This window comes from Zootoca vivipara, chromosome 17 (assembly GCF_963506605.1).
Source record: "Zootoca vivipara chromosome 17, rZooViv1.1, whole genome shotgun sequence".
Lineage (NCBI taxonomy): Eukaryota > Metazoa > Chordata > Lepidosauria > Squamata > Lacertidae > Zootoca > Zootoca vivipara.
In genome coordinates this window covers 17,821,525-17,834,445 of record NC_083292.1, presented here as the reverse complement: position 1 = coordinate 17,834,445, position 12,921 = coordinate 17,821,525, and the positions used below count along the sequence as shown (strand labels likewise).

At 48.1% G+C, this 12,921-nt stretch overlaps 1 non-coding gene across 1 annotated transcript; it reads left to right on the top strand.

Moving 5' to 3' along the window:
- Positions 1-11,465: 11,465 nt before the first annotated feature.
- TRNAI-GAU (transfer RNA isoleucine (anticodon GAU)) lies at positions 11,466-11,545 on the top strand. Its single transcript has one exon. It is a non-coding gene; the product is annotated as a tRNA-Ile (tRNA).
- Positions 11,546-12,921: the final 1,376 nt, after the last annotated feature.

Sequence of the window (12,921 nt, the reverse complement as noted above, 5' to 3'; positions counted from 1 at the left end):
CTAAGGGTTGTTAGGAGTAACCCCTCTTCCCCTCACAAATCTACAATTCCCAGAGTTCCCTGAGAAGTGGGATCGACTGTTAAGCCACTCTTGGTATTGTAATTCTGGGAAGGGAATAGGGGTCCATCCTGACCAGGGCTTTTTTTCTAAAAAATATGTTTAAAGGGTACTCTCATTTTCCTACTCATATTGACATACTGCCCCTCAATGAGGCCAAACTTAGATTCAAAAAATGTTTAGGGGTATGCAAACCCCCGCATCCCCTCAGAAGAAAGCAATGCTCCGGACAATTCTCAACACCCTTAACAAACTACACCTCCCAAGATACTAGGGATGCTATAACTGTTTTAAAGAGGTACAGTGGTACCTTGATTCTCAAACTTAATCTGTTCCAGAAGTCCGTTCGACTTCCAAAACGTTCACAAACCAAGGCGTGGCTTCTGATTGGCCGATTGGCCCAGAAACAATGCTGACAGTCGAAGCGGACGTTCGGCTTCTGAAAAATGTTCTCAAACACTTACTTCTGGTTTTGTGGCGTCCGGGAGCCGATTTGTTCCTCAACTAAGCCATTCAGGAACCAAGGTACCACTGTATCGTGCTTTAAGCACAGTGCAGATTGCTCCTAAGTGCAGGTAGGGTTACAGAATAGGGACCTTCTATTCTAAAGCAATAGAATGTCCCTATTTTCATGCAAAATTTGGAGGGTATGTATACAAAGGCAGTTATGCTTCTGAATACCAGTTGCCGGAAACCACAGGACGGGGAGAATGCCCTTGCGCATACAGGCTTCCCCTTGGAGCATTGGCTGGCCGCTTTGGAAACTGGATTCTGGACGAGATAAGCTATTGGCCTGATCCATTAGCATACCTGCCTTACGTTCTTAATATTTCCCTTTTTGCATCAATGTGCATCATTTCACACTTGCTCACATGGAACTGCGTGTGCTGTTTTAATGCCGATTCACCCAGTTTTTGGAGAGACCCTTTTTGGAGTTCCTTGTGGTCCCACTTTGGTTTTTTTAAAAAAGTAAAGGGGCCCCTGACCATCAGGTCCAGTCGTGTCTGACTCTGGGGTTGCGGCGCTCATCTCGCTCTATAGGCCAAGGGAGCTGGCATTTGTCCGCAGACAGCTTCCAGGTCATGTGGCCAGCATGACAAAGCTGCTTCTGGCGAACCAGAGCAGCGCACAGAAACACCGTTTACCTTCCCGCTGGAGCGGTACCTATTTATCTACTTGCACTTTGATGTGCTTTCGAACTGCTAGGTTGGCAGGAGCTGGGACTGAGCAACGGGAGCTCTCCCCGTTGCAGGGATTCGAACCGCCGACCTTCTGATCAGCAAGCCCTAGACTCTGTGGTTTAACCCACAGCGCCACCTGGGTCCCCACTTTGGTTTTAACCACCCTGAATAATCGAGTGCTCACCTCTAGCTCCTGATCATTTGCTCAGGCTCTCCTTCTGATGCTGCTCTCCTCCAGGATTGCTCAGGGGAGCCTGCCAGCCGCAGCTGGTTGCGCTAACAAGACCCACCCGTGCCTCTGTTGATTCCAGCTTGGCTCCTGCTTGCCATTATCAGGGAGGCACTGCTGAAGAGTAAATAGCCACAGGCAGCTGTTGCTCTGGCTGGCCTGAGGTAGACCAGCGGATCCCCTCCCAGGGGTTGATTTCCCAACAATATTGACTTCAGAAACAGAGCTGCTACAGACTTGAGTTTCACGTGCAAAATGCAGGTTCCCTCTTCCCAGCTGAAGAGGAACGGTTATGACATTTGCAGTTCAGAGAAAAGGTGACTAAGAGGGGACATGGTAGATAGCATGGGCGTAGGCAGGGGGGGCAGGAGGGGGCAGCTGCCCCCCCCTAGAAGCAAAAAATTATTGTATTTTACAGACCATAACCAGCACTTTTCCCCTCCAAAAACTGAAGTGGAAAGGGCTTTGCTTTAGCGAGAGCAGCTCTCCACTTGCTGGGGGCGGGCGGGAACACAGCTGTAACAAAAACACATCAAATAAATAAAGCAAAGTGGCTACCGGTACTTAAGCAGTTAAGACAATGGAGCAGAAAATCCCTTCAGGCAAGGTTTGATAGCTGACCAATTCACCCTATTGTTCTTCAGTGGTAGTTGTTAATGAGCATTCAGGGATCGCATTAAGAGTTCTATTGGCGATTTAATGAGGGTGCATTGACTAAGGTGGCTCTGCAAGGCTAAAAGGAAATGAGTAAGAAAAGGGGGGGCTGTAGCTTTTGATAGACACAGTGATGTTTATAAAAAGCAGAGGTGTTCCAGTCTGCCCCTCCTCCTGCATCTGTATACTGTAAATCAGGGGTGGCCACCTCCCAAGAGACTCTGATCTACTCACAGAGTTAAAAACCGGGAGTGATCTACCCCCTTTTGGGGGGTTCAGGTCAAAGCTGTTGAGTTTTTTTAAGGAAGGGAAGCCCTGTTTTTTTGAGTTTAGGTCAAACTTGTTGAGCTTCTTTTAGGAGGAAGGGAGGCCCATTTTTGTTTAGGGCTTCAGGTCATAGTTCAGCTTTTTTTAGGGAGGAGGAAAATTTTGGGTGAGCTTTTTTTAGGGGTGCCAGTGATCTAGCAGTGATCTACCACAGACATCCAGTGATCTACTGGTAGATCACAATCTACCTGTTGGACGTGCCTGCTGTAAATCAAGCAGAGAGAAAGCTGCTTGCAAGGCTCCTGTACAGGCATACCAGTATCTTCCTCTTGCTGCAGAGTTCCAGCATCACAGCGTCACCCAGAGGCACCCACAAATGTGAGTTATCCCTCTCTCTATTTCTTCCTTCCTTCCCTCCCTCTTCCGTCCTTAATAAAATACGGGGGGGGGGCAGATAAGCCCCACATAGAAAGCCCATCAACATGGGGGGGTGACTCTTTAAAATACAGTATTTACCAGTAATTGGGGGGGGGGGCGGCACCTAGGCCTCTAGGAGTTGGCTGCTATGCCTAGGACAATTCAAGAAAGCAGATTGATGCATATGCTATGGTAATATATCAATAGAATCATGGAATTGTAGTCGGAAGGGACCACAAGGGTCATCTAGTCCAACCCCCTGCAATGCAGGATCTTTTTCCCAAGGTGGAGCTTGAACCCACGACATGGTTGAAATATTATGCTGATATGCAAGAACACCTCGGAGCTGTCATGACTGCGGCCGTGCCTTCCCTCGCCCTCGTCCGCCCTGCCACCCCCTCTCGCCTGCCCGACCCTCCCGTCCTCTTACTGCAGAGTTCCAGCATCACAGCATCACCCAGAGGCACCCACAAATATGAGTTATCCCTCTCTCTATTTCTTCCTTCCTTCCCTCTTCCATCCTTAATAAAATACGGGGGGGGCAGAAAAGCCCCACATAGAAATCCCATCAACATGGGGGGGGGTGACTCTTTAAAATACAGTACAGTCGTACCTCGGGTTGCGAACACCTCGGGTTACGAACAACCCGGGTTACGAACTTCGCAAACCCGGAAGTATTCTCGCCGTGCGCGCGTGCGCAGAAGCGCCGCACGCCTTTGCGCATGTGCAAAGTGCAAAAATAGCGGAAATAGCGCTTTGCGCATGCGCAAAGCGGCGGTTCAGGCCCTTTTCGGGTTACGAACTTTTCGGGTTACGAACTGCGACCCGGAACGGATCACGTTCGTAACCCGAGGTACCACTGTATTTACCAGTAATTGGGGGGGGGGAGATGCACCTAGGCCTCTAGGAGTTGGCTGCTATGCCTAGGAGTAGGACAATTCAAGAAAGCAGAATGATGCATATGCTATGGCTATATATCAATAGAATCATAGAATTGTAGTCGGAAGGGACCACAAGGGTCATCTAGTCCAACCCCCTGCAATGCAGGAATTTTTTCCTAAGGTGGGGCTTGAACCCACAACATGGTTGAAATATTATGCTGATATGCAGCAACGCCTTGGAGCCGTCGTGTCTGCGGCCGTGCCTTGCCTCGCCCTCGCCCGCCCTGTCACCCCCTCTCGCCTGCCCGACCCTCCCGTCCTCTCCAGCCAAGCAGGGTAGCCGCCGATGCTGCCAGCCCCAGAAGCACAAGGTGGCCACTGCCGCTGCCGCCGCCACGATATCATCAGGCCAGCTGGCCCTGTAGCCCCGCCCACATTCCCACTTCGGGGCCCCGCCCCTGAACGACCATGGCTTGCCCCCCCCTAGTTTTGATCCTGGCTACGCCCCTGGTAGATAGGGTTGCCAGACTCAATAGAGGACAGGACTTCTGTGCCTTTAATTGCCCTGCTCTCTTTTGAGTCTTTTGAGAAAGAAGATTCCACTCTTTTGAGAAAGAAGATTCCACCTAAACATTAGGAAGAACTTCCTGACAGTAAGAGCTGTTCGGCAGTGGAATTTGCTACCAAGGAGTGTGGTGGAGTCTCCTTCTTTGGAGGTCTTTAAGCAGAGGCTTGACAGGCATATGTCAAGAATGCTTTGATGGTGTTTCCTGCTCAGCAGGGGGTTGGACTGGATGGCCCTTGTGGTCTCTTCCAACTCTACGATTCTATGATTCTATGAGTCTGGAAACCTTAAAGAGAAACCAGCAGACCCTTTGCTGTTGGAAATTAAACAAAGGGTCTGTTGGTTTCTCTTTAAGGTTTCCAGACTCAAAAGAGAGCAGGGCAATTAAAGGCACAGAAGTCCTGTCCTCTATTGAGTCTGGCAACCCTAATGGTAGAGGCGCAAAGAATTATGCATGGATGATGTAGAGAAAGAAAATGAACAAGATCTACATCCTTTACTCACCACTCACACCTACCTATCACTGCACCTTCATGTTAAGGAAAGCTGCACCTGTTGGATTTCTGCCTGGCAGATAGCTAGTAAAGAGGCCTGCCAGGGGGGGAAAACCCACCCACCCACAAAGAAATCACTGACTGGCAGCAACTTCTCCAGGGTTTCAAACAGGGGACATGGCCAGCTCTACCTGGCGATGGCAGGAATTGAACCCGGGGCATTCTACATGCCAAGTCGATGCTCCATCCACTGAGCTATGGTCTGCCAGGGCTCTATCCATCCATCCCAGTAACGAACCTTGTGACCCAGGAAGACTCTTAAGAGTCACTGGGCAAGAGGCACAAGCAGAGCCACCACGAGGCGGGATTTTGACCCCATGCGGAATAGTTCCTTGCCCAAGTGGGGGATAGTTCCTCTGACACCCAGAAGCTGGCAACTTCTTTCCTCTGCCTAGAAAAGCATATTGCTCAGCCTTCATTGAGGAAGAATGCTAAGCTTCTAATAATAACGGGGGATAATAATAAACCCTGACGGTCTCCTGCCTTTGCAAGCAGAGAGTGGATGAGTCACGGGCAAATGTGGGTAAATTAAAAAGCCGCCAGGGAGCCTGTGAGTCAGGCGGAATTGCAGGGTTCTGCTGAGCTCTCCGTGCTGAGCAGGGTCACGCGAGGGTCTCTCAACAGGGGGCGCTGTCCTCTGTGAGTCAGACTTTCCCCCTGTGAAGCAAGGAAGGGTGCTGGGGCCCTGGGAGGAGCTGCAGAAGTGGGTGGCTGGCTGCGTGGCCTGAGTGACATGTGGGAAGTGTTCCGCAAGCGGAAAGCTAGAGTGTCAGGGAAGAGGCGGCGGCTTCCAAATAGCTTTTCTCGTGCTGTTCCCCCTCCTGCATGTGGGTAGGGAGCAGGGAGGTGGTTTCTTTTGGGGGGGGAGCATTCCTTCATGCATGCGACACCCCATTTCTGCAGCTTGCAATGAAAGAGCCTTGGAGGAGGGAGCCTTAGCCCTTGACGATCCTCTGGTCAGCCACAAGTCCCTGTGGCTCCTTGTAGTGGGGTGGGGGGGCGGGGGGTTGCATATGGCACTCACGATGACGTCGGGCTGCAATTCTCATCAGCACCAACCAGCACTGGCTACAGCTGAGGGATAAGAACATAAACCGAGCCTGCTGGATCAGGCCAATGGCCCATCTAGCCCAGACTCCTGCTCTCAAAGTGGCCAACCAGGTGCCTGTGGGAAAGCAGGATTCGAACACAAGAGCCCTCTCCCCTAGGAGGGAAGGTTGCAACACTTGGGACTTTTTAGTTCGGAGAAAAGGCAAGTAAGATGGGAGGTGATAGAATATAATGAAATGATGGCATGGCATGGAGGAAGTGGATAGCGAAAAACTTTACTCCCTAAAAGTACCGGTACTTTCCTCCCCCCAAAAAAACAGAGTCCTTTTTGTTGGGGATAATCCAGACGGAAATTCCCAGGTGTCAAAAAAGGTTGTTTATGTATGCCACTACTGTAGCCCATGTTTTGTTAGTCCAAAAATGGAAAACGAGCGAGGTCCCAACTAAAGAAGAATGGCAACTTAAACTGATGGAATATGCGCAGCTTGCGGACCTAACATATAGAAGAAGAGAACAAGAAGAACATAGGTTTAATAACGGAATACTGATTGGTTTAGTTTATGTAAAATATGCAGGGATTTTTGTTATGCAAAATGAGCCATGGAAAGGGAAGAAGGGAAGTCATTAATATTTTAAGGTTGTTTAAATGAACAGGGCTGTCTTAAGCATATCTGGCGCCGTGGTGCAAAGCTCCCTCCGGCGCCCCCTGTTTCCCATAGTTTTTTAGGGAGGACGGCGCTGCCGGCGGGGCTGGAGGAGGTGGGCAGCAGCTGGAGGGCAGCTCCTCTGGCGGGGAAGAGACGGAGGCTGGACGCGGCGCTGGACGCCTCCACCTCTTCCCTAGCACCCTCCAGAACTTGGCGCCCCGGCGCCCCGCACCACTAGCCTCTATGGGTAAGACGCCCTTGTAAATGAATATTCTAAAATGTAAAAAATAAAAGTTAATTTAAACAATATTTTTTTTACTCCTTCTCTCATAACGCTAGAACTCGTAGACATTCAGTGCCGCTGAATGTTGGCAGAGTCAGGACAGGCAAAAGAAAGAACTTCTTCCCGCAGAGCAGAGTTAAATCTGTGGAACTCCCTGCCACAGGAGGCATCGATGGCCGCTGACCCAGATGGCTCGAAAAGAGGTTTAGGCAAATGTTTTGAGGACAAGGCTATCGTCGGCTGCTAACCATGATGGTTATGCTCTGCCTCCATGGTCAAAGGCAGCAATGCTTCTGAAGATTGCTAGGAATCGCAGGTAGACAGAGCACTGTTGCATTCGTATCGTGCTTGAGGGTTTCCTACAGGCGTCTGGTCAGCCACTGTGAGAACAGGATGCTGGACGAGATGGGTCGCTGGCCTGATCCAGCAGGTTCTGCTTATGTCCTTGTGGCTGTGCTGGGGATCAGTGTCTGTTGGATTCAGTTCCTGCTTACGGGCTTCCCGTCTGGTTGGCCACTGTGAGATCGGAACCCCAGACTCTCCAAGTGTCCCTATTTTCCTGGGGTGTCCCTGATTTTTAGAGAAGCCATCTCGGTTTTTGATTGGATCCTGGAATGTCCCACTATTCCTTAAGATGTCCTCAGTGCTTTTTTTTTTACTAAAAAATGTTTAGGGGTACTCTCATTTTGACTCAAGAAAATCACCATTTTATAGTTCAAATTGGGGAAAATAAATACAGTAAATGGACAAAAGTACAAAGATTCACAAAATCTTTAGGGGTATGCGTATCCCTGCGTCCCCCCAGAAAAAAGCACTGGGCATCCCTATTTTCATTGAAATATTGGAGGGTATGGAGTTATGCAAGCCAAGGAGATAAGTAACTAGACAACCTTTAGAAGACATCTGAAGGCAGCTCTGTCTAGGGAAGTTTTCATTTTAAAAAATGTTTAATGTTTTATTATGTTTTTATCTATGTTGGAAGGTGCCCATAGTGGCACCCAGTCAGATGGGTGGGGTATAAATAGTAACATTATTATTATTATTATTATTATTATTGGATAGGACAACCCTATTTTCATTGGAGAAATGTTGGAGGGTATGGAACCCTCGCTCTCTCAGGTTCAGTTACAGAGCCTAATAATAAAACTGTTCTGGAACAGCGATCAAAGCATGGAAGGGGGTGGGAAAGTATTCTGGAATGAATGTCAGAGCAGCAGAGAAACCTCTAATTAGAGAAATATTGCAAGTCTCAGTGGTGGTCCATTGTGGGGCGGGGGCAGGGTAGGATTCCAAAACCAGCAATAGGGAATCTCCTTTATATTAGAGATAGGACCTTTCTTTCAGCCTGGGGGGCCACATTCCCTTGTGGACAGCCAATTGGGGGCCACATACCAGGGATGGTTGGGGCCAGAGGCAAACATGGGTGGAATCATGGCCTTCATACAATTCAGCTGCGTTCCGGCTATGCAAGTTGGAGGTTTGGACAGAAATGTCTTTCCACCCTTCATCCAGGCAATGCAAAGGATGTGCTCCATGTGGGTGGGAGCACTCGGGGAGGGTCTGGAGCAGGGCTTGTGAGGTGTGTGGGCACAGGCTGGGGAGAGTCCTGGGGGCCAGGTGATGAGGGCTGCGAGGGCCACAATCACATTGAGTTCCTAGTATTTCCAAAGTAGCCTGAACATTCACACAGACCCACAGTGTGGGGCAACATAAGATGAGCTGGGCAGGATCAGGCCCGTGGCCCACCTCATCCTGCATCCTGGTGCCTTTGGGAGGCCCCACCTGCACCCCAACAGAGGAGTCCTGGTCTGCAGATAGGGTTGCCAGGCTCAATAGAGGACAGGACTTCTGTGCCTATAATTGCTCTGCTCTCTTTTGAGTCTGGAAACCTTAAAGAGAAATCAGCAGACCCTTTGCTTGGAAATTAAACAAAGGGTCTGCTGGTTTCTCTTTAAGGTTTCCAGACTCAACAGAGAGCAGGGCAACTAAGGCACAGAGGTCCTGTCCTCTATTGAGTCTGGCAACCCTATCTGCAGAAGCAGCTGGATAAGAGGGTACAAAAGGCTGTGCCCTAGTTTTGAAAGCTCACATACCCTATAGACACATGCTCCCCCTGCAAGTGGAAAAGTAGCACATCAGGAAGCAGGCTAGACTTTCCTCCCTTCACATAATGCTAGTTTAATTTGCAGGGGATATTGTTTCTGTGTGAGCATCCCAAAATGTGATCTCCTCCTATATTATTTTATGATTCTACTACACCGGGGGGGGGGCAGGCCTAAATGTTATTGCAGTGATCTGCTTTTTCCTCATTGTTGTCTCTGTCTACTTCCAGACAATCTCCTTACTGGGCACCCGTTCTGATTTGTTGTGGGGAGGTGAGATGCCATTGTCTCAAGTTTGTATTAATCCCATGTTTTCTGGTGCATTATTACAGATGCTCTGGGGTTGGGGGGTTTTTTTTAGGGGAGAAGGGGAAGAAATGGGCTTGTTGCACCAAATGAACTTGGATTGCACAGCCTGGATGGGACTGAATCCCACTGGAAAAGAGCCTCAGTCTGGAAGGGGTTTCGGAGATCAGCCATTTGGATGCAGTCCTGCCATGAACCACCAGGGGGCAGATATTCCTTCTGTGCTGAGCGCTCAGCCCCAGGGAGTTTGGCGCATGCTTGAAAGTGTGTGTGTGTGTGTGTGTGTGTGATGCGATGCTCAGGAAAAAGCCTTGAGGCCATCCAAAGTTCATTGCGGTCTGTGCACCTGTTATGAAGGATAAGGGCATTGTATGGGAAATAAATACTTCCGGATATGTGAGCTGGTGTGGTGCAATGGCTGAAACATTCATTTCGTTTAATTTCATTTCATTTCAATACCACCATTTTTAAGAAAAATCTCAAAGCTGTTTACAGCATATTAAAACATCAATAAAACAACCCAAAACCAAACACTTCTGAAGAAAGTCAAATATAGAGTATACAGTCAAAGCAACATAATTAACAGAAAACTGGAATATTATCTTAAAGATTTCAAAATAAAACATTAGAAAGGAGGTCAACTAGAGAAAAAATATTTAATACAAAGTACAAAAAGAAATCTTAATACAAGAAGAAATCTTAAACATTTCAAAAAAAATTGCTAATGGAAGTCAAATATAAAATGCACATTTAAAACAGCATAATTAACAAGAGAATAAAATATTATCATATCCAGTATATTCAAAGATAGGAACAAAAGCACACAGGAAGGCTGCCTTATACTGAGTCAGACCAGTGGTCCATCTAGCTCAGTAATGTCAACACTGACTGGCAGCAGCTGCCTAGGGTCCAGGCAGGGAGTCTTCCCCTAGCCCAAACTGGATATACCAAGGACTAACCTGGGACAGTTTGCATGCAAAGCAGATGCTCTACCGCTGAGCTGCATCCCCTCAGTACACTACATTAGACCGTTGGGTCCACCTAGCTCAGTAATGTTTACACTGACAGGCAGCAGCTTTCCAGCTCTCCAGGCAGGGTTCGCTTTCCCATCCCTAATCTGAAGATGGTGCTGAGGTCTGAACCTGGGACGTTCTGCATGCAAAGCAGATGCTTTGCCACTGAGCTATTGCCCTTCCAAAACAGGAACAGGCCTTGCACTGAGTCGGACCACTGGTCCATCTAGTTCAGTGTTGTCTGCACTGACTGGCAGAAGCTCTCTGAGGTTCCAGGCAAGGAAGAGCTGATATCAAGGCAGGTCTGCATACATTTAAAGCACAATCAACACACATTCCCCTCCAACGAGGATCCTGGGAAATGTACTTTCTGCCCCAATGAGCTACAATTCGAAGAACCCTAAGCAAATGACAGCTCCCAGGGGACGTCTTCGGGAGACATCATGTGCTTTAAATGAGTGTTGAATGTGCTTCAAATGTATGGATTCAATCTGCTCATTTTCACAGCTGAAGGACTCATCCCAGCCAGACCAAAAGCACAGAGCAAGGAGGATCCCAGGGGATCCATAGAGAGAATCCCGTCGGGGGGGAGGGGGGGAGGCACAGGCAGCCCTCAACCCCCCCCACCCTTCCTTCCATTTTCTGTAAACCGCCCTGTGACCTCTGGGTATAGGTGGTATATAAATTCGAAAAATAAAATAAGTAACAATTTTTAATTGTGAATCTAATGGAAAAGTAAATTGAAAGAAAACAAATAAATGATAAAATAGTAATGTTAACTTTTAAAAAAAACAACCCACACACAAAACAGACAACAAAAATCCATTGAAAGATGACCTTAACAATAAGAAAATCCCATCAATGTTGATTTAGCCTTGTAAATTAATGCAGGCAGCCCAAATATCCAAACCGGTGTTGGAATAAAATTGACACTGATAAGCCATCAATTCAAACCCAGGTAGAGCAGGGAGTCTTGGAGGAAGATTGTTGTTCTTCCATCCTTGCAATGGAAGCCTCTCAGCCATCATGAGGGCTTTAGCTGTCCATCAACGTGAGATTCCCCTGCTCTGTCCAGTCCAGGTCTCGGGGGATCTTGAGTCTCACAGGAGCAACCCTGTCTAGAAGAGCACAGTTAGGACCAGGACCTTGGACAGCTCCAAGGGACCCTGTACTGTTGGCTTCACCTCAAAAAGGCTATTGGGAAAGGTTCGTGAGAGGCAAGCAAAGTGATCCAGGGGGTGGAAAGAGGAGGAGAGGCTGCAGCCTGGATAGCTCAGTTGGTTAGAGCATGGTGCTGATAATGCCAAGGTTGCAGGTTCAATCCCTGTATATTCCTGCATTGCTGCATATTCCTGCATTGCTGGGGGTTGGATGATCTTCAGGGTCCCTTCCAATTCTACGATTTGGGGCTTTTTAGTTTAGAGAAAAGACAAGCAAGCGGTACCATGATAGAAGTTTATAAAAGCATGCATTGCATGGAGAAAGATGACTGAGAAAATTTTTTCCTCCCCCTGTCATAGTACTAGAATTTATGGACATCCAACGAAGGTGGATGTTGGAAGATGGAAATAAAGTCCATCTTCACACAGTGCATAAACTGTGGAACTCACTGCCACAGGAGGCCGTGATGGCCACCAACTTAGAGCATTTTAAATTGTATATTTAAATAATATATGTTTTTCTCTCCCCCCTTCTTGTTCTCTGTCATGTATTTCGTGCTTTTATGTCATATTTTTATGTTGTGAAGTGCCTTGAGATCTGTGCATGAAGGGCGGCATACAAGTTTGATATATAATCATAATAATTTAAAAGAGGATTGGACAAATCCATGGAGGAGAAGGCTATCCGTGGCTACCAGCCATGATGGCTATCCTCTTGCTCCATGGTTGGAGGGAGCAATGCTTCTGAATACCAGTTGCTGGAAGCAACAGGAAGGGGAAGTGCTCCTGTGCACGGATCCTGCTTGCTGGTTTCCCATAGGGGCATCTGGTTGGCCACTGTGAGAACAAGGATGCTGGACTGGATGGGTCATTGGTCTGATCCAGCAGCCAGGTTCTTATGTTTGGGCCCAAGACATGTTGCCTCTGCAGGGAGCTCCAGCCAACTGGAGCCCTGTGTGGACTGACCAGGGAAGACATCCCATCCCTGAGTCTGCAGGTGAGGGAGAAGCTGCTTCAGGTAAGTCAACCTCTTTGGGTCCTCTGCTGCGGGCAGCCCAGGCATTGCTTTTCCAGAGATTCTGGAGGCATCTCGGTGCAGGCCTGAGGCCAGGCGGCCCTGTAATTCTCTAGTCTTCATGGCATTGAGGGGTCTCCTTGACACACATGCTTGTAACAGAGGCAAGCAAGTGACAATGATAAGAACACAGAAGATTGGAAAATGCTTATTGAACATATGGGGGGGAATTGTGTACATGTGAAAACGTTGGCAGCATTAAGATAAATTCAACAGTGTAAACAAGTTTTGCTGAATGGAATAATGGAATACTGAATGGTTTAGTTTATGTAAAATATGCAGGGATATATGATCTGCAAAATGAGCCATGAAAAGAGAAGAAGGGAAGTCATTTACATTTTTTTGTTGTTGTTTAGTCGTTTAGTCGTGTCCGACTCTTCGTGACCCCATGGACCATAGCACGCCAGGCGCTCCTGTCTTCCACTGCCTCCTGCAGTTTGGTCAAACTCATGTTCATAGCTTTGAGAACACTGTCCAACC